Source organism: Oryctolagus cuniculus, chromosome 12, assembly GCF_051225735.1.
Source record: "Oryctolagus cuniculus isolate XC-2025 breed Fujian yellow rabbit chromosome 12, ASM5122573v1, whole genome shotgun sequence".
NCBI lineage: Eukaryota > Metazoa > Chordata > Mammalia > Lagomorpha > Leporidae > Oryctolagus > Oryctolagus cuniculus.
In genome coordinates this window covers 88,047,724-88,068,189 of record NC_142878.1, presented here as the reverse complement: position 1 = coordinate 88,068,189, position 20,466 = coordinate 88,047,724, and the positions used below count along the sequence as shown (strand labels likewise).

The 20,466-nt window shown below is 53.9% G+C and overlaps 2 long non-coding RNA genes across 3 annotated transcripts; one reads left to right on the top strand and one right to left on the bottom strand.

The window, feature by feature from the left end:
* Window positions 1–2,000: 2,000 nt before the first annotated feature.
* Window positions 2,001–10,147, top strand: LOC138844553 (uncharacterized). 2 transcript variants are annotated; one of them, XR_011380485.2, is made up of 2 exons: window positions 2,001–7,098; window positions 9,910–10,147. It is a non-coding gene; the product is annotated as an uncharacterized LOC138844553 (long non-coding RNA). The 2 variants fall into 2 exon arrangements; XR_016218259.1 differs by having other exon boundaries at window positions 9,416–10,147.
* On the bottom strand, window positions 9,595–17,200 carry LOC149123152 (uncharacterized). Its single transcript, XR_016218260.1, has 2 exons — window positions 16,565–17,200; window positions 9,595–15,985 (listed from the first exon to the last, which is right to left on the bottom strand). It is a non-coding gene; the product is annotated as an uncharacterized LOC149123152 (long non-coding RNA).
* Between the last annotated feature and the right edge of the window lie 3,266 nt (window positions 17,201–20,466).

Below are 20,466 nucleotides of genomic sequence, written 5' to 3'. Positions count from 1 at the left end.
TATATATATGATGTGTGTGCAATACAAGTTTTTCTAATTAGAAACCCAGTAAGTTCTATGTATTAAAATTGGTTAATTATTTCTAAATTCTTCCTTAATTTATAAGTTTCATACCCCTACTGCTCTGCAGTGTATGTGCTGAAGATACTGGTTCATTTGTCCTGTAGAGAATCCCACAATCTAGAGATCTAGATTTTACTGATCAATTTCCCATGGTGTCATTTAACATTCTTCTCTCTCCCTCCCTCCCTCCTTCCCTCCCTCTCCCTCTCCCTCCCCCTCTCCCTCTCCCTCTCCCTCTCCCTCTCCCTCTCCCTCTCCCTCTCCCTCTCCCTCTCCCTTTTACTCTCTTTCAATTTGAAAGACAGACAGAGAGAGAGCTCCCATCCTGCCTGCAACCGCCAGGGCTGGACCAAGCCAAAGGCAGGAGCCTAGAACTCAATCTGAGTATTCCATGTGAGTGTCAGGGAGCCGAGTGACTTCGCACCGGGAGGAGGCTGGATTTGGAGCCCAGGCGGGTCAGGGTGGATGTGGGCATCCCAAGCAGTGTCCTGACTGTGGTGCCAGATGCCTGGCCTGCCCCCGGCGTTTCTTATACACTGGCGGATTGACTGGTCAATGGGCTTGGCTGGTGGTTTCACGGAAGTGGCACTGATTTGCACCAGAAGATGCCCAACATCTCAGCTCCCTTTGTGTGACGTCAGCACTCCGCTTACTAAACCAAGGCTTGAAAACGGGGGGTGTCTTTTTCCCGTCATTCCTTGTGCACTCGTAAGCAGACATCCTCATATGAAGTGGAGCTTCCTCTCATGAATGACTTGATGACTCCTGTGGGGGAGGGAGTCATGGTTCCTTTTACAGTCTTTTTTTTTTTTTTTACCAGTTTTCAGAACAATGAGATGGTTTCCGAGCATTCTGTGATGTGTTCAATGTGGTATTTTGCTCTGTTTTGTTTTACTGTCATTATAAACTAGGGACTTTACTACATTCTGTGTGTATGCTCCATTGGTGGTATTTCTCTTACAGACGCTTCAGTTGTGCACCTCTAGCCAAGTTGCCTGCTGAACCACTGTAGTTTTTCATGGCTTCCCAGCTCCTGCTACAATGACATGTTCTAGATTCTTCCGGCACTTTCCAGCACCACACCCAAAAGCAACCACGTCTCCCCAGAGTCCTGGATCCTTTTAGTGGGAAGTGATATGTAGAGACCACAATCTGAGTGCTAGGGGTGATCACCGCTACTGAGTTGGTTTTCTCCCTTGGGCCTCTCAGCAGCTCCAGCTAGGACACGCTTGCTCATTGGTTTGTGTTCTGATAAAACCCACATGAATATCAACTCAAATTCAAGACAAGATTTTACCTATTGTCATCAAAATGACATGTTCTTCCTCCCATGTTGGAAATCTCACATCTCAGTGATTTCAACAGAATCTCTCATTCACTGCACTCCATAATATACTCATAGCAGTCTCGGAACAACAATTCCAACATAGCATGCGACTCCATTCTTGAAAACAGGTTAAGTATTTTTAAAGTTTTTCTTGCTACATGGATACACCCACCAGGGGTCTAGAGTCACTTAGAACGGTTCCTCTCACTGTGGTTCTGTTAGCTGCGATGGGTGGGATAGGTTCTTGTCTTTGTGCAAGAAAGAATTCAGATGTGAGACCGAGAGTAATGGTAAACAAGATAGCAAGGGTTAATGGGGTGGGGCATCTGTCAGAACATATGAGACAGAATCTGGGAGAGAGTGACAGTCACTTGGACTGGGGAAAGCAAGGCTGCATGGTGTAATGGAGAGAATGCACCTGGCAGGCCAGGCGGGCGGCTCAGCAGAGAGCTGAGAGCTGAGCACACAGTCTGTATTCAGACCAGGGCTTCTAAGGGAAAGGGGTCGGGTTCTCCTAATGTTTCTCCTTCCTTGCCTCCTCCTCCTCCTCCTCCTCCTCCTTCTCCTCCTCCTCCTTCTCCTCCCCCTCCAGGACAGAGGTTTGCTGAGTGTGAACAGGCGAAACTCCTCCCTAGGTGTCACTACTCAGTGCTGTCAGACTGGGGAGCCCACCTGGCACCGGGCCCAGGAGCTCCCCCCAGGGTGCCTTCCGTGGGTGGGCCGGGACGGCTGTGCTGCCCAGTGGTGAGGCTGGGTGACCACTGGTGCTGAGCAGAGGGTTCTCCTGGGGAGCTCTCGCGGGGGGAAGGCTGAGGCCGCCTGTGAAGTTGTCGGGGTCTGGGCAGGACTTCGCAGTGTAACCTGCCGGGCTGCTCCCAAGGTGAGCTCCTGCAGAGGCTGTGCTTCCCTTAGGCCCCGCTCCCCACACAGGCTCATTTCTAACGTCCCACCTAACAGTTATGCCACCAACTCGACACGCGGGGTTTACTTGTTTCGTTTTCTTTTGCTTTTTATTTATTTTTTAAAGATTTATTTATTTATTTGAAAGTCAGAGTTACACAGAGAGAGGAGAGGCAGAGAGAGAGAGAGAGAAAGAGAGGTCTTCCACCTGATGGTTCACTCCCCAGATGGCCACAATGGCCAGAGCTGTGCTGATCCGAAGCAGGAGCCAGGAGCTTATTCCGGTCTCCCACATGGGTGCAGAGGCCCAAGGACTTGGGCCATCTTCTACTGCTTTCCCAGGCATAGCAGAGAGCTGGATTGGAAGTGGAGCAGCTAGGTCTTGAACCAGCGCCCATATGGGATGCTTCAGGCCAGGGCATTAACTCACTGTGCCACAGCGCTGGCCCCTTTCTTTTGCTTTTTAGACATTTTAAATGCTCATTTTTTTCTATAATTTTAAAATATTTACATGTTTCAATTGGAGGTCTCTGACGCCTCTCTGCGTCAGCCGAGTAGGCTCGCCCATTCTCGCTCTCATCCACTCCACAGCCAGCTTCCTTTCCAACCAGTGAACCCGCTCCTCAGCAAGCTCCCAGGCCACCAAGCCCCGGGCACCAGCTTCGTCCCCCACAGACTCAGGCGAGCTTATCCTCGTGGGTCTGTTTCAGCAGCTGGAAGACTTGGTTTGTCAGAGGACTGGCCAGGACTCTTTCTCTGATCCAGAACCCACTCCCAGCCTCCCTCTTCCTGGCTACTTCTTTTTTTTTTTTTTTTAAATATTTATTTATTTATTTACTTGAAAGAGTTACACAGAGAGGGAGAGAGAGAGAGAGGTCTTCCATCCAATGGTTCACTCCCCAATTGGCCACAGCAGCCGGAGCTGCGCTGATCCGAAGCCAGGAGCCTGGAGCTAATTCCAGGTCTCCCTCATGGGTGCAGGGGCCGAAGGATTTGGGCCATCTTCTACTGCTTTCCCAGGCCATAGCAGAGAGCTGGACAGGAAGTGGAGCCAGGACTCGAACCAGCGCCCATATGGGATGCCGACACTGCAGGCAGCGGCTTTACAGTGCTGGCCCCCCAGCAACTTCTTGCAACCAAGTAATGTGGGTTATTAGAAGGAATCTCCTAACCTAAAATCTCAGAGTGATTCTGTTGCTCACTGAATCTTGACTGACAAAATAACCTTGCAAATTGTGATTGCTGACCCTTTCTTTGTGAGGGCCAGCGCTGTGGCAGAGCAGGTAAAGCCACTGCCTTTTGATGCCGGCATCCCAAAGTTTCAGTCTCGGCTGCTCCACTTCTGATCCAGCTCCCTGCTCATGCACCTAGGAAAGCAGCAGAGGATGGCCCAAATGTTTGGGTCCCTGGACCTCATGGGAGACCCGGATGAAGCTCCTGGCTCCTGGCTTTGAGCTGGCTCAGCCCTGGCCCATTAGGGTCATCTGGGGAGTGAACCAGTGGATGCAAGATCTCTATCCTTCCCTCTCCCTCTGTAACTCTGCCTTTCAAATAAATAAATAAATCTTTTTAAAAGTTATTTATTTATTTTAAAGGTATAGAGACAGAAAAAAACAGAGATCTTCCATCTGCTGGTTTACTCCCCAGATGCCAGCAACAGCAAGGCTAGGCCAGGTGCCTGGAACTCCATCTGGGTCTCCCAGGTGGGTGGCAGGGCCCTAAGGACTTGAGCTGGACAGTCCCTCATCTTCTCTCTCTGCGTCCTCATCACTCGCCTTGTCCTGTCACACAGTGATGTCTCCCTCCCTCTCTCTCTCTCCCTCTCTCTCTCTCTCTCAATTTATTTATCTGAAAATCAGTGAGAGACACGGAGAACGCACCCATTCATTTGTTCACTCCCCTGAACATCCACCATGGCGGCCAGGGCTGCCAGGTGGCCCACATGGGTGGCAGGAACGCATCTACTTGAGCCATCACGGTGGACTTCCAGGGTCCACATTAGCAGGGAGCTGGAGCTGGAACCCAGGTATTGTGATGGGAAGGGGGGTCTTAACGCTAGATTAAGCCCTGCCCCGCCCCCCGCGCCACCATCCTGTTACCTCCTCCTGGGAGCCCCTCATGGTGCAGCCCATTCAGCCGCTGCTTGTGGACGCACACCTGCCTGTTGCCCGTCTTTGGCTGCTACGATGGATAGAGCCTAGAGAGAGCAGCCGTGAATAGCTTCAGGCGTGTCCCCTTGATGGTTTCACTGGCGCATTTCTGGGATGAAGTCTTCAGAGTGGGATTGCTGGGCCGTGGGATAAGTGCAGGAGTAACTTTGCCAGCCACTTCGAATCCCCCTGCCGAGGGCCTACACTACCTTGCTTGCCCATCCGCAGTGTCTGCCAGCACCTGGCTCACCACGGCTTTCCCAGCACAGCCCGCTGGGCAGCTGGGATTTCTGCCAGGCTGATAGGTGAGAAATAGGAACTCGGGGTTATTTTCATCTGCATCTCTATCATTACAAGCAAAGCCAGTTCTTTTTTTTTTTCTTCTGATAATAATCTGTTCTTATCTCTAGCACATTTTTCTTTAGGATTGTTTCCTTTTTTCTTAAGAGAATCTTAGAACAACTTTATATTTCTTATCTTACCAATAATGGGCACTACCAAAGGAATTGTAAAATACAGACAGAGAAAAAGAACCACAAATCATCTACCCAAAGATGCCATTCGCTATGCATTATGCTAGCGCTTTTCTAACAGCACATAAAAGATGTGCACACACATATACAAGAGACACAGGTCAAATGCTTGCTGGGCTGGCACCTGCACTTGGAAATCAGAGCTGCGCGGGCTCTCTGTGGATAGCATCTGTTGTGCCAGGGGGAGCTGACCTGGGGTGCCTGGGGGAGGAACTGTGGCAGAAGCTCCCAGCCAAATGAGGTCAGGAGCAGCCAGCGGGGAGCCCCTGCTGAAATGGGCAGTTTGTGTGTGGAGGAGGGTTCCCCCAACCAATCCCAAGAACTGCTCTCTCATGGGGCCGCTGCTGTGGCGCAGAAGGTTAATCCTCCATCTGCAGCGTCGGCATCCCATATGGGCTGCTCCTCTTCCAATCCAGCTCTCTGCTATGGCCTGGGAAAGCAGTAGAAGACGGCCCAAGTCCTTGGGCCCCTGCACCCACGTGGGAGACCCGGAAGAAACTCCTGGCTTCTGGCTTCAGATTGGCACAGCTCCAGCCATTGCGGCCATTTGGGGAGTGAACCAGCAGAGGGAAGACCTTTCTCTTGGTCTCTCCCTCTCACTGTCTGTAACTCTACCTCTCAAATAAATACATAAAGTATTTTAAAAAGAAAAGAATTGGCCGGCGCCGCCATAGCTCAATAGGCTAATCCTCTGCCTGTGGCGCCAGCACATGGGGTTCTAGTCCCGGTCGGGTGCCGGATTCTGTCCCGGTTGCCCCTCTTCCAGGCCAGCTCTCTGCTGTGGCCAGGGAGTGCAGTGGAGGATGGCCTAAGTTCTTGGGCCCTGCACCCCATGGGAGACCAGGAGAAGTACCTGGCTCCTGCCATCGGATCAGCGCGGTGTGCCGGCCGCAGCGTGCCTGCCGCGGCGGCCATTGGAGAGTGAACCAACGGCATAGGAAGACCTTTCTCTCTGTCTCTCTCTCTCACTGTCCACTCTGCCTGTCAAAAAAATAAAAATAAAAAAAAAAAAGAAAAGAGTTGCTCTCTCCAAGGCAGGGAGGTTTAGATGAGCACAGGGCTCCAGACCAGGTCCTCACTGACCAACTGTGTGGCCCAACAGGTCCCTCCCCTTCTCTCCACAAGGAATAAGCCAGGGTGGTCTTGCAGGTCCCCTGCCCGCTCAAGCATTACCCCAAAAGGAATGAAGAATCCATGAGACCCCAAAGAGGCACCCCTTAAGTTCACAGACCTTGGACCCCACAGAGCCCTTATGAATTCCTGTCTTCCTGGGTCCAGTCCGAGCTCTGCCACTCCAGCTGCCGTGGCCGTGTGCAAATCACTGGCTCTCTCTGACCCTCAAGTTCTTGTACCCATGGACGGTACTTTTCTGCAGGGTTACTTCGAGTGCCCAGCCAGGCCCAGCGCACAGTGGGTGATGGCTGGTATCCTACTGCTGTGCATCTGCCGCCTGTGCCATTCCTTTCAGTCATCTTGATAGCCAGGCAAATGCTAGCAGATGGAGGCTCCATCTTACAAAGGAGTGAAGCAAGGCTCAGAGAGGTTAATGCCTCGCCCAGGGACACCACTGGAGAGTTACATGCGGTTCCAGTGTGACGCTTGCCGAAAGTGAGCTCTGCGGTCCCCAGGACGCTGCCCCGCGAGCTGGATCCTGGGCAGGGCTGCAGCCACAAGAGAGACGCGAGAACGGAGGACGTCCCTCAGGCTGGCCACAGGGCCAGGCCACTGGCACATCCCGATTCTCGCGCGGGGTGCCTCGGCGCGCGGAGCCTCTGCCCCATCCCGGCGGGAGTGGGCGGAGCCCTCTGCAATTCTTGCTGTCGACACGCGGGGGAGCTGGAGCCAGACCGGAGCCGCTGTCCGTGTTACCGTAATTCCCTGAGGTGTGCGCACACAGGATCTGTTCCCACGACGAGCGCGACAGTGACGCCGCCAGGGTTACGCGTGGAAGAGAGGCTGTGGGATAACGCTGAGGTCGAAGCCTAGGTGGACTGGACCTGCCGGTGAAGGAGGTGGATCCGCAAGAAGATGTGGGTACCCTCCCGCTCTGAGTCTGGAAGCCGGCTCCTCCCAGCCGGGCTTCCTGCTGTGCAGTTTTCTGAGACTTTTCCCCCCCGGATTGCTGGTGAGAGGACTTGACTTGGACCTGGTGGGAGCAGTGGGAGGGAGGAAGAGGCGCGGCGGCCAGGATGTTAGTGAATGTGGGATTCAGTGCCAATTTAATCCACTGCCCCTCTCCCCCCTTCTCCTGGGCCTCCCAGGGAGCCCAGGCCTTGCTAATGAGAGGAGAGAATAACTTCATTCACTCGGGAAGCTTGGGAATTAAGCTGCAGGCAGGGCGCAATGCTTAACCCAAATGAACTTGGAAAGGCAGGCAGGTGGGGAGAGGTGTTTACTGGAGGCCCCAGGGCCCGGGAGAGGCAGCTTCTGTGATCTGGATTCCAGAGCTGGGTAGGGTCCAGCCTGCCACAAAAGCCCAGTGTCCCTCTGTAAGAAGTTGACACAGCCCCGTGCAGGGTCCTCGGTTGGTGCCCACGGCCCAGGGCTTAGCCAGCCCAGCCGGTGCAAGAGGCTAGGGCGAGGGATGACTCCGTGGAAGCAAGGACAGAAAGGGAAAGAGGGGTTGGGAGCTGAGAGGCTGGAGCTGGGCAAGGCCTCGTCTGGAAAGTGGAGATAATCACACGGCCGCTGTGAGAATTCAGTGAGTCACTGTTCCAGGAAGTGCCCAGGAAACCTCCTCCGGGGAAGCCTCCCTGGATTGCTGCAAACCCCACAGGCAGCTCTGTGCTGGGCCCTCCCAGTGGGTGGTCCAGTCTTTGGTGCTGGCCCTGGCTTTAAGATTTGTTTTGTAGCTGTTATTACCCCTGCCTCCTGGCCCTCCCCTCCCCCGTCCGCCCCCAGCCCTATCCCCACCCCAATCCCAGCTAGCATATGACCTTTCAAGACAGACATGGCGGCTGACTCATCTGTGTATTCATTCAAACCCACAGCCTGGGTGATAAGACTTGGCAAGACAGTAAAGTTCATCTAAAAAAGTAAACCCACAAAAAGAGACAGCAAAATTATGAAAACAAACAGCCGTGGGGGGTGGGGGAGGAGATGGGACCAGATTTTGAAACACTTGGAGGATAGCTCTCAAAATGTAAGTACCCTTAATGCCAACATCCCCATTTCTAAGAATCGACACTGCAGGAACTTAGCAAAGATAAATGTGCAACTGTAAGAACTGGAAATAGCCCGAGTCCCTCGCTAGGGGACAGGGAAAGAAATGTGGTGGGGTCTCACTGTGCAATGCTGAGCAGTTGCTTAAAGGGAACCAGCGGGTGGGTCCATGTGTGCTGACAGGAGACAGCGAGAGTCAGAACAGGAATGCGGGAATCCATCTGCCTTCAAGCCTTTATATGTCTGTCTCCCTTCCCTGTCCGATGGTGAAAGTCTGCCTGTACTCTGCTTTGCAATCCCTTTAAAAGTGGGCTGTGCCTTGTGGCACGGCAAGCTATGGTATCCCGTACTGGAGTGCTGGTATGAGTCCCAGACACTCCACGCTTCTGATCCAGCTCCCTGCTAATGCCTCTGGGAGACAGCAGATGGTGGCCCGAGTACTTGGGTCCCTGCTACCCAGGTGGGAGACCCAGATGCAATTCCTAGTTCTCAGCTTTGTCCTGGCCTAGTCCCTGCTGTTGGCAGGCATTTGGGGAGTGAACCAACAGATGGAAGATCTCTTTTTCTCTCTGTCTCTCCCTCTCTCTGTTACTCTACCTTTCAAATGAATAAGTAAAATCTTTAAAAAAAAAAAAAAAAAGATACAAAAGCCTGGTCTGACCTAATTTAAAATTCAGAGCTCTCTACATCTTCCAAATATACACAGCACAGCACAGACATCTCTCAATACATCATAATGTCCACGTATTTATTTCTCACCACAGCCCTCTGAAGCGGACGCTCTGATTTTACCACCCCCATTTTACAAAAGAGGAAGTTAAACAATTTTCCCAAAGTCACAGAGATTGTAAGTGGCAGAGTCTGCTCATGAACCACTCTGCCACACTCCCCAGGCTCACAGGACCTTGAGTGGAAGAACTGTCCTTCTCTCAGAATGTTGGCAGGCACACCCATCAGTAACTGGATTTACTAGAATTCTTTCATTCATTTCCCCTGATAGACATACAGATGATTTCCAGTCTGTGCTATTACAGACAATGCTGCAGTCAGCTTCTTTGCTGGGTTGTTTCTGTGCATTTGCAAATATCTCAGCAGATTAGATTGATAGAAGTGCAACTGCTGGGTGAAAGTTTGGATAGCTGTGCCAGATACCTGTTGCTATACAACAGACTACCCCAAACTATTGTGTTAAAACAACCTTTTTATCTTGTTCACAGTTCTGTGCATCAGGATTTGGGGAAGGGCTCAGCTGGATGGTTCATCTCTGATTCTCTTTCTAGGGGTCTCCATCATTCACACGACTGGACCTCCCTGCTCCTTGCCCTCTGCCTCCACATATCCATATCCTCCAGGGCTTCTTACAGCATAAGAATGCCATATAACACAATGTAGATAACCAGGAGGCAAGAAGGGGAACCAACTGGGCAAGTTAAGGTCACACTTGGAACAGGAGCACTGTGATTTTTGCTGTATTTTATTAGTTATGGAACTTATGATACAGGAAAGAGACATAGATCTCACCTGTCCACGGAAAACATATCGAAGAAGTTGTGGTTACCTGTACTTCATCACAGTAGCTATTTCCAAATGGACCAACATCCTGTGTTTCCCCACACTCTCACCAACACTGTGCACTGTAAAACAGTTTAAATGGTGTCAATCTGGTAATTGAAAATAGTAATTCAGGGGCTGGCGCTATGGCAGCCTTGGCCTGAAGTGCCAGCATCCCATATGGGCACCGGTTCTAGTCCTGGCTGCTCCTCTTCCAATCCAGCTCTCTGCTATAGCCTGGAAAGCAGTAGAAGATGGCCCAAGTCCTTGGGCCCCTGCACCCGCATGGGAGACCCGGAGGAAGCTCCTGGCTCCTGGCTTTGGATTGGCGTACTTCTGGCCATTGTGGCCAATTGGGGAGTGAACCAGCGGATGGAAGATTTCTTTCTCTCTCTTCTGCCTCTTCTCTCTATGTAACTCTGACTTTCAAATAAATAAATAAATCTTTAAAAAAAATAAAATAGTAATTCATTGCTATTTTATTGCATATTTCTTTAATTACGAATGGAGAACATCTTTTCATGTATATACTGTCCATTTCTAAATTTCCTTTCCTTGTAAGTTCTCTGTTTATACACTTTGCCCATTTTTAAATTTACTTTTCCTTTTTCCCCATACTGTTCTGTCAAATGTGTGTGTTAAGATTAGCCGTTTATCTCACATTACATTGTAAATACTTTTCTGCATTGTGTGGCCTTTTGGCTTTTTTGTTTGTTTGCTTGTTTGTCTTAACATTTTCTCAATTCAGGTTTTTTACTTTTTATATGTTCAAATGATCAGTCTTTAAGATATTCGGGTTTGGTGTAGAATGTTGCTTTCTTTTTTCATAATTTTCCTGCCAGTCTCAAGTACTGATTTTTCCAGATGAAGTTTAGTACCATTTCCCAAAGCTGTCTCCCCACTTCCTCTTGGTGTTTTGACTGAAACTGCTGTTGATGCCTTGGAGAAAGTGCACGCGCTGACAACCGGAGGCTGAGGCTGGGTCTCACACTGCTGCCCTCCCACAGGACACGGAGGTTTAGTGGGGACTGGAGGTGGGGGGCGCAGAGCCATCTCAGAGAGGCTTCCTGTCGAGGAAGGAGCCCAAGAGTGCTCCAAGGGCAGCACTGGAGGCAGGCAGGTTCCCTGGGAACCCAAGGTGACCCGGGAGGCCTGAAACACAGCCCCCGCCCCCTTGGCCTGCAGCTCCTGGGCCTCCTGTTGCAGGGCAGGTCCAAGACTCCTTGAGGAAAGTGTTCCTTGGGCGCCCTCAAAGAGCCGATTCACAAGGTAGGAGATTTCACAGAGCCGGGCCTTGTGTGAGAGATCAAGCACAGTGAGGCCTTTGCCAAGTGCATTCCTGCGGGTCTCACAGTCACAGCCCTGGGCAGAGGGGGGGACCTGCTGCAGGAACCACGGGGTCTGGGAGGCCGCTCCCCGCCCAGCCAGGGCTCTGCTGTCCTGTCCCCACTCCAAGAGCCCCAGGCCGCAGCGTCGGTACCTGGGGAGGCTGAGTGGACATTCATTTAACGATTTTTTTCTTGAGTGCCTGTGTTCTAAGCACTTGGGATACAGGAGAGGATAAAAAGGATGAAAAATCCCTGCACTCCTGGTGTTTGCAGACAATAGAAATAACCATGAAGAGTAGGCAGATATGCTAGGAGCTAAGTTATGGGACTACACAGGGCAAGGGAGGACTTGGGGGCAGGGAGGGTAGTGTGGGAGGATCGGCCGTGCTGGGAAACGATGCATCCTGGCCCTGGCTGGTGTCAGCAGAGGTGGACAGAAGGCACCCTCCCTGTGGGGGCACAGCTCCCAACAAGTGGGCCTCTCCCCCAGTTCTCTCCTTCCTGGTCCCCACTCCCCAGATGCCAGGCCTGGGAGTGGTGCAGGCGCCCCCCTGCACTGGGCCTGGGCACGGTATTCTCCCTCAGGGTCTCCTTCCATCTCATGCACACCTCTGTCCATGCATGACCCTAATTGGAGTGCTGTATTCTGCTGGAATGCCAGGAGACAGACATTTGAGCAGGCTGGAAGGCAGTAAGGTAGTCTGCCGGCAGGTATCTAAGGGAAGCGTGTCCTGGGCAGAGGGAACTGCCAGTACAAAGGCCTGGAGGGGGAGGGCGTGCAAGATCTGTTTTACAAAAAAGCACGTGGGTGGCAGGTACAGGGTGAGGGAGAGGAAGGGGGAGAGAAGGAAGCAGTATCAAACAGATATGCAGGGGCAGGCTTTTGGCATAGCAGTTAGGTCACCAACTGGGGCACCCACATCCCCTCACAGACTGCCTGGTTCCAATGCTGGCTCTTCGGCTTCCAATCCAGCTTCCTGCTACTGTGCACCCTGGGGGGCAGCAGGTGATGGCTCAAGTGCTTGTGTCCCTGCTGCCCACGTGGGAGATCCACATGGGTTCTGGGCTCCTGGCTTTACCTGGCCCAGCTCTGGATATTGCAGGCATTTGGGATGTGAACTAGGGGATGAGAGATCTCTGTGTGTGTGTCTCTCTCTCTCTCTTTTTTTTTTTTTTTTTTTTTTTTTGGACAGGCAGAATTAGACAGTGAGAGAGAGAGACAGGGAGAAAGGTCTTCCTTCTGTTGGTTCACCCCCCAAAATGGCCGCTATGGCCAGCACTGCCCCGATCCGAAGCCAGGAGCCAGGTGCTTCCTCCTGGTCTCCCATGTGGGTGCAGGGCCCAAGCACTTGGGCCATCCTCCACTGCACTCCCGGGCCACAGCAGAGAGCTGGCCTGGAAGAGGGGCAACCGGGACAGAATCCAGCGCCCCGACCAGGACTAGAACCTGGGGTGCTGGCGCCGCAGGTGAAGGATTAGCCAAGTGAGCCACAGTGCTGGCCTCTGTCTCTCTCTTTGTTTCTGTCACTCAGCCTTGCGAATAGATGAAAAGTAAAATTAATAAACATTTTTAAAAAGAATCCTTGGCATCTCTCTTTCAAAATAAATCCTATTCTCTAAGAAAAGGAGTGTTGGGAGGTAGGGGCATGGCTTTTGCTCTCAGTAAAGTGAATGGGATGAGGGAAGGGAATTGAAGGCTTTGAACCCAGTGATGGGATTTTTTTAAAGATTTATTTTATTTATTTGAAAGACATAGTCATCTGCCAGTTTACTCCCCAAATGGCCGCAATGGCCAGAGCTGGGTAAATCCAAGGCCAGGAGCCAGGAGCTTCTTCCAGGTCTTCCACACAGGTGCAGGGACCCAAGGACTTGGGCCATCCTCTGCTGCTTTCTCTGGCACATGAGCAGGGAGCTGGATCGGAAATAGAGCAGCTGGAACTTGAACCAGCGCCCATATGGGATGCCAGTGCCAGAGGCCGGGGCTTTTAACCCGCTGCACCACAGCACCTGGGTGATGGGTTATTACCATTCACTCTGGATGCTGTGCTGGGAGCAGACTGTGGGCCCCTGGATGCGGCGTGGGCACCTGCTCAGGGATGTGACTGCAGGCCCACCTCCTACCACCTCTGCCAGGAGGGGTCCTGCAAGTTGCAGCCCCTCCCCGGCCTGCCTCCTCCTGCTCGCTGGGCAGGGTGGGGAGTAGTCTCAGCCTCGGGGGCACTGGAAAGGGAGGCCATGCCTGATTCCCGGAGGCGGCCCCAGCAATGCCCCACTTTCACTCCCGGACCCGTGCCCTTGTGCCTGAGCCCTGTGGTTCAGCCAGATGGGACCGTGACCAGCTTCCTCTTGGGCTACGGCCCTCTGTGGGGGCATCTGAGGCTACACACGAAGAAAGAGCCTGCTTAGGAGCAGCCCAGCCCCTTCCCTGGGCCATCAGCTCTCCCTACCTCTCCTATTGGACTTGATCTTCCAGAACCCCGGTTGGGAGAGCCTCCTCCCCTGGCATCCTGTGTGGGGCACTCTGGCTGGACTCTCGCCGCCCGGGACCCCGAGTTCAAGTTCCAAGCTCCTGAGCAGCCAGGCCTGGCCCCCATGGATAACAGCACTGCCACAGAGCCCTCCCCTGAGCTGGCTGGTGCTGGTCCCCCACCGTCTGTCCCCACAGGCCTGCTGGGGTCCTGCCAGCACCGACGGCTGCAGATGCAAGCTCCGCCACTCACCTCCGTGTGACCTTGGCTTCTCCAAGGCTTCCTCACCTAACTTCCTGAAGCCTAGTGTCCTCCTCTGACCTCCTGGCGTCTAGCGCATTGGAGCCCCTTATAAGTACTTTCTGAATAAATTACTGCACGCAGGATGCGTAACACAGCGCCTGGCTGCAGGCTCAATAAAAGTCAGCTGTTTATATCATCCCCTTCACAGCTGAAGAAACCGAGACTCGGAAATGGGGCTCGTCCCAGGCCTCAGGCACTGGGAAATGGTGGAGCCCGGACCCCCTGTTCTTGCCCCAAGCTTCCGAGCCCCTGTGAGGCCAGCACAGGCGGGGGTCAGCCTAGAGGGGGCAGGATGGAGAAGCCGGGGTGGACACAGTCAGAGAGACTCCTCCCATCATGGAAGGCATGAATTAAACAGGCTCCGCCTCCAGGGCAGCTGGGAGCTACAGCAATCCAGGAGCCACATCCCTCCCTGCTGAAAGGATCCAGGAAGCCCTCGGGGAGGGGTGGCAGCAGCAGGGTTCCCGAAACACAGCTGGCTCGTTGAATCTAAAGGTCACAAAGAAGGCTGACCACACAATCTGGATTTATAAAACCAGCCCAACACTCCATCCCTGTGTGGTCAGAGAATATCAAGTGTCCCCCCAAGAATCCCATATTGTTGCACCCATCACACAGCCAGACAGGTCACAAAAATCCAGGTGACTCCACACATCCTGAGATCTACTTGGGAAATAGGGCCCCATGATGCTGGGTACACAGATGCCAGCTCTCATCCACACACACATGAGCCAAGGCAAAAGCAAAGGTAGGTCCTTTCTGCTCTCTGAAACTGAAACCAAAAGGCCCGTCCAGCGTTAACCTGAAAGGCAGGTCTCCGGGTGCACGTTGAGGGGGCCGGGCCTGGGCATCTGGGGGCATCTGCAACCTTGGTGCCACCAAGACCACATCCTGCTCTTTGTGCTGACAAAACGCGTGCAAGGTCCAGCCTAGCAGTCCAGACCTTCCGGTGCCTGGGTTCAATACCACATCTGGCGTCTGACTCCAGCTCCCTGCTAAAGCAGACCCCAGAAGGCCGTGGTGATGGTTCAAGTACTTGGGTCCCTGCCATCCATGTGGAAGCCCTGGACTGAGTTCCCAGCGTCAGCCAGGCCCAGGCCCGGCCATCACAGGCATTGGGGAGTGAACAGCACATGGGAGTGCGCTTTCTCTCTGTCTCTCTACTCTCTCTCTCTTTGCCTCTCAAATTACAAAAGAAGCAGCATGGGGCTGGCACCATGCAGTAGTGGGCTAAGCCTCCACCTGTAGCGCCAGCATCCCATATGGACGCCGGTTTGTGTCCCAGCTGCTCCTCTTCTGACCCAGCTCTCTGCTGATGGCCTGTGAAAGCAGCAGAGATAGCCCAAGAGCTTGGACCCTTGTCCCTCAGGGGAATGCCCACCAACACCCTCCCTCCGTAGAATAGAGGGGCCCCTCAGGCCTGAACCCACTATAACCATTTGTTTCCCAGGCACCCTCAGCACAGGCTGATGTTAAATCTTCAGGGCCCCTCAGAGACCATTGTGTCCACTGTACCTATGACAGATGGGGAAACTGAGGCTCACCTAGGCAGACTTGCTGGAGGCCCCCCAAAAGGCCCTCGAGGGGACTCATGGGCCCCTTTCCCATTTGAGTCTCTCACTGGGGCTCCAGTTGAGCTGGGAAGTTGTGCAAAGGTGGCCAAGTGGGTTAGAGCAGGAGGACTCCGAGCTCCGGCTCAGCTCAGACTCCGGGGACAGGAAGCTGACCCGGTTTCCTCTGGGCCTGATGGGTCACCCCCAGCTCTCCTCCCCAGTCCTGCCTCCCCCCCTGGAGCTGTCTCCTTGACTGTGCTTCCACGAGGTTGCCCAGGGCCCGCACAGCTCTGAAGACCCTAAAGAAACCCCCAACCGCTCAGCCCAGCATGCAAAGCCCCTACCCCGGCCCTGCCAGCCACCTGCGGTTAGGTGGCACCCCCCAAGCCTGCCATGCACTCAGTGGCCCGCCCGTGCGGTACATGTCACATGACCTTCCTTCTCCTCAGGAGAGCCAAGTCCCGCCCACTTGTGAGGGCGCCTTCTCTGGAAGCCTTTCTCTGCCCTCCTAGTAAGCACAGATTCACTCTTCCCGTTGGCTCCCTCGGCCCAGGACCGAATCCAGTCGGGCGTCCCACAGAGGCTGTCAGTCACATCGCAAAAGCCGGCTCCAGTGCCTTCTGGGTAAGCAGGACGGGAGATCCTGTCTACAAGGAGGGTCAGAAAAATTCAGTCAAATGGGACACTAAAGGCCCTAAGCACAGCATCCACCACAGACTAGTGCCCCAAATCCTGACAGTTAAATTCCGCCCCTAGCCAACCCCGCCCGGATCGGAAAGCGCGCACCGCCCACCTTTTCCAGCTACTAGTCTAGCACTTTTCAGAGGCCCTCTCACAACTCATTGGACGAACGACAATGATTGACAGGCCCTGTAACCAATGACTGGCCTAGTCGTCCCGTCGCGGGCGCCTCTACCTGAGGCAGGCAGAAGGCGGTAGTCGGTTTGTGGATAGGCCCGCTTTCCGCACGCGGCCTTGTGTCAGCCTGTGCGGCCTCACCGCCCCTCTGATGACTCAGGCCTACTCCCCACCCTTCCCTTTCAGGAAGAGGCCCTGTCCTAATCGCAGTTATACCACATAAAAATAGCCTCGGTTCGCAGAGACAGCAGCGCAGCGTTTTCCACGGAGGGGCCAGGAAGGCCACTTCCCCACGTGCATGGCCCTCCACAAAAGCGGATCCAGGGTGGGGTCCTGTCAGCGAATGACTTTATCAGCCCCTTCCTTACCGGCTCCGGGGCTCCAGGCGTCTTGCAGTTGTGAAACCAGCTCCTCACGAGTTCTCAGCTGCCCCTCACCGCAAACGCCGGGCAGCTGAGGCTACTGTACCCGTTTTGCAAGTGCGGAAACCCCGACGGAGAGGGGAGGTGACTTGCCTGAGCCCACACAGCCTCCTGTGGGCCCCCGACGCCTTCCACAGTTTGCCGTCTGCACCAGCAGGGGGCCGCCCCTTGGAAAACGCCATGGCCATGGACAGGTTAGGAAGCAAAGGGCGAGGCGGGAGAGCAGGTGTGAGGGCAATGTGAGCGGGCCATGTGAAGCTCCTACTGTGGCCAGCCCATCCACAGAGAGCGAACATCAGACCCCTTCCGTGAGGGGAGGCCTAATGGTTACTGAACATTTTCCTTATAGGAGGTGGTGCTAAGCACTTTCACAAGGACTCAGTCATTTCGTTCTTACCCACATCCCCATGAAGCAGCAGGATAGACATTTGCCGTTTGTGTTGAAACCACACCCCTTCCCGCTTGGGGGGATTTTCCACTCATTAGGAACACCAGCTTCCCCTGCCAGATACGCCCTCTCCCAGCCTCCCTTGCACCAGCTAAGGCCGGGCATGTGACCAGGCTTGGCCAATCAACATGATCACCCCAGACTCTGTGTTGAAGCAGTGACAATACAATCCCTGAAGGCAGGCAGTAAAGGCAGGAATGACAGCAGCTGCCTCTGGCTTCCAGAGCCACCAGGGTCTCCTGGACCCCGCTGGTGGGGCCGGTGTCTGTGCTCACTGGTGGTGGGCAGGTGGGTGGGGTGGGCAGGACCTGGAGACAGCAGGCCTCTGGCCTGGGATGGAACTCCCTGGGGCCTTGCAGCCTGAGCCCAGTGGCCTGGGCTGGAGTGCAGATGGGGCCTGCCCATCTCAGAAGCCCAGTGCCTAATGGTTGCATAATCATCCCCGCCTGTAACCCCAGTCCCTGGAGAGCCACTACCCACTCAAAAGTCATCTCTGTTCTCCCGCCATCCTCTCCTTTCCACTGCCACAGGCCCACTTCTGGCCCTGCACCTCTGCCTAGACCCTTGGACAACTGGCCACTGATATGGCTCCTCCTTGGTCCACTGCCTCAGCCTCTCCTCCTTGCATCCATCTAATGCCATCCTTCATCTTATTTTTTCCAAAAATATTTTTATTTACTTATTTGAAAGGCAGAGTTACATAGAGAGAGAGACAGGGAGATCTTCCATCCACTGGTTCACTCCCTAAATGGCCACAATGGCTGGAGCTAGGCCAATCCAAAGCCAGGAGCCAGGAGATTCTTCCAGGTCTCCTACATGGGTGCAGGGGCCCAAGTATTGGGGCCATCTTCTACTGCTTTCCCAGGCCATAGCAGAGAGCTGAATGGGAAGTGGCGCAGCCAGGACTCGAACCAGCACCCATATTGGATGCTGGCACTGCAGGTGGCAGCTTTACCTGCAACGCCACAGCGCCGGCCCCCACCACCCTTCGTCTTGGCACCCGAGTAAGCCTCCTCCTTCCTCAAGGCCCTTCCAGCCCTCTGAGCAGCACACTAATCCACCAGCCCCGTGTCAGAGCTAGCCAGATGCCCCACCACCACCACCACCCTGTCCTGCCCTTCTCACCTTCTGGTTCTGCTTTGTTCATATCGTTTCCTGTCCTTTCTACCCTTTGCTGTCTGGTAAAGTCTTACCCATTCTTTTCATGGTTGTTAATTTTTATTTATGTATTTGAGAAAAAAAGACAGATAGAGTGAAAGCACTCCAATGCACTGGTTCTCAAACTCCCCCAACAGCTAAGGGGCCCAATCTGGGAGCCAGGAGCTCAATCCTGCCCTCCCACGTGGCTGGCAGGAACCCTGTTATTTGAGTCATCACCTGCCGCCTCCCAGGGACTGCATTAGCAGGTGTGCCTGTGGGACGAGGACCCTGGGCTCTGGGTTCAAATCTGGGCTTTACCGTTTCTGTGCTGGGCCATCGTGGGCAAGTCAGTTAACCCTTCCGAGCTCCATTGCTTCAGTGGCAAAATGGGCACATCAGTGTCCCCGGTCAGGGTGTCGTGAGGATCAAACAAGAGAACTGTGGCACACAGAGGAGTACAAGTGTCTGCTTTCCTTCTGTGCGGAGTGGCCCTCCCTGGCCTGGTGACAAAGCTGCAGTGTTTCTGTCAGTCTGGCCTCTTGGACTGGGAGCAAACCCTTCAGGCCCAGGATTGATGGCATCAACCATGGGGTGTGAGGGCCGTCACTGCCTGTTGAACCCCTGGGTGCAGCCCCTGGAGTGCAGACCCCACCTCATCTCCTGGTCTCAGCTCCTCCTCTTTAAATCCACCTCTGTCGGCAAAATGCAAGACAGGTCAGGAGATGCCAGCTGGGCGTCTCCTGGCACCAGGCTTCAGTGCACAGGTGGAAATGCATCTGTGTGCCTGAATGCCCAGGGGTACAAGCAGGTGGCTCTGTGTGTGCATGCGTGGCTGTGTACTAACGTGTGTGTGTGTGTGTGTGTGGGTGTGTGTGGGTGGGTGGCAGCTGTGGCTGTCAACTCAGAGCAAAAATGCCCACACTTCCTGTTAAGAATCAATTAGAGCATTCTTTAAAAAAAAAAAAAAAAAAAGATTTGTTCATTTATTTGAAAGGTAGAGTTACAGAGAGAGAAGGAGAAAGAGAGAATCTTCCATCCGGTGGTCCAATCCCCAAATGGCTGCAATGGCCGAAGCTGGGCAGATCCAAAGCCAGGAGCCAGAAGCTTCCTCTGGGTCTCCTATGTGGGTGCAAGGGCTCAAGCACTTGGACCATCTTCTGCTGCTTTCCCAGGCACATAGGCTGAATCAGGGAGCTGCACTGGAAGTGGAGCAGCCGGTATGTATATGGGATGCCGACACTACAGACAACGGGTTCACCTTCTACGCCACAGCATGACCCTCTCAATTAGAGTGCTTTTTAAAATTTTATTTATTTTTATTTTCAATGCAGAGAGACAGACCTGATCCACTCCCCCAATGCTCACAATAGCCAGGGCTGGGCCAGGCCAAAGCCAGAAACAGGAACTCCATCCAGGTCTCCGTCATAGGTGACAAGGACCCAAGTACTTGAGCCCCCACCTGCTGCCTTCCAGGGTCTACATTAGTGGGAAGGTGGAATTGGAAGCAGGGCCTGCACTCAACCCAGGCACTCCTATATGTGGTTGTGGTGTCTCAACTGCTGCACCAAACGCCTGACCCGCATTGATCATTTTTTGTGAAAGCCTCAGCCCACTGTGCTGCCAAGTCACTGCATGACCCCAGCCAGCCACCAAGCCTCCCTGGGCCCCAGTCCTTCCTTGGAAAACAAGAGGGGAGATTAGACCGAGGATCTGTTTGCCACCTCTCCCGTCCAGAGCCCTGCTCTCCAGAGGCAGACACAGATCACCTGTGATCACCCCTCGATCCTCCTGTGGTTGTCTGGGGGAGGGGACCTAGAGGGAGTTTCTTGTGGGGAGGGCCTTAGTGGTAGCCACTCTCCCGCCCCTATCAGCAGCTTCCTCTCCACCCCCATCCCGCCCTCCCAGCTCCCACATCCTCAGTCGGAACAGAAACAGAATTCAGTTGCTCAACAGCGAAAGGCAGGAGCCCCCCTGCCCCTTCCACCCACCTCCGCTGCAGTCCGGGAGAGGAAGTGGGACAGAGGGCTGGGTTCACAAACCCGGCCCTTCGTTTTACAGCCGAGAAAACTCATGCCCACAGAGGAGCAAGGACTTGCTCGCGGGCACACTGTGAGACAGTGGCAGCGCTGGGTTCGAGCCCAGCTCGGACGAACCTCTCCACACCGGCAGGATGCCCTCCGAGAGGGAGGGCTTCCACTCAGTTCCCAAGTCCATGTTCATGGGGTGGGAACTGACATGGCAGCAGGAGGCACTTCCCCCT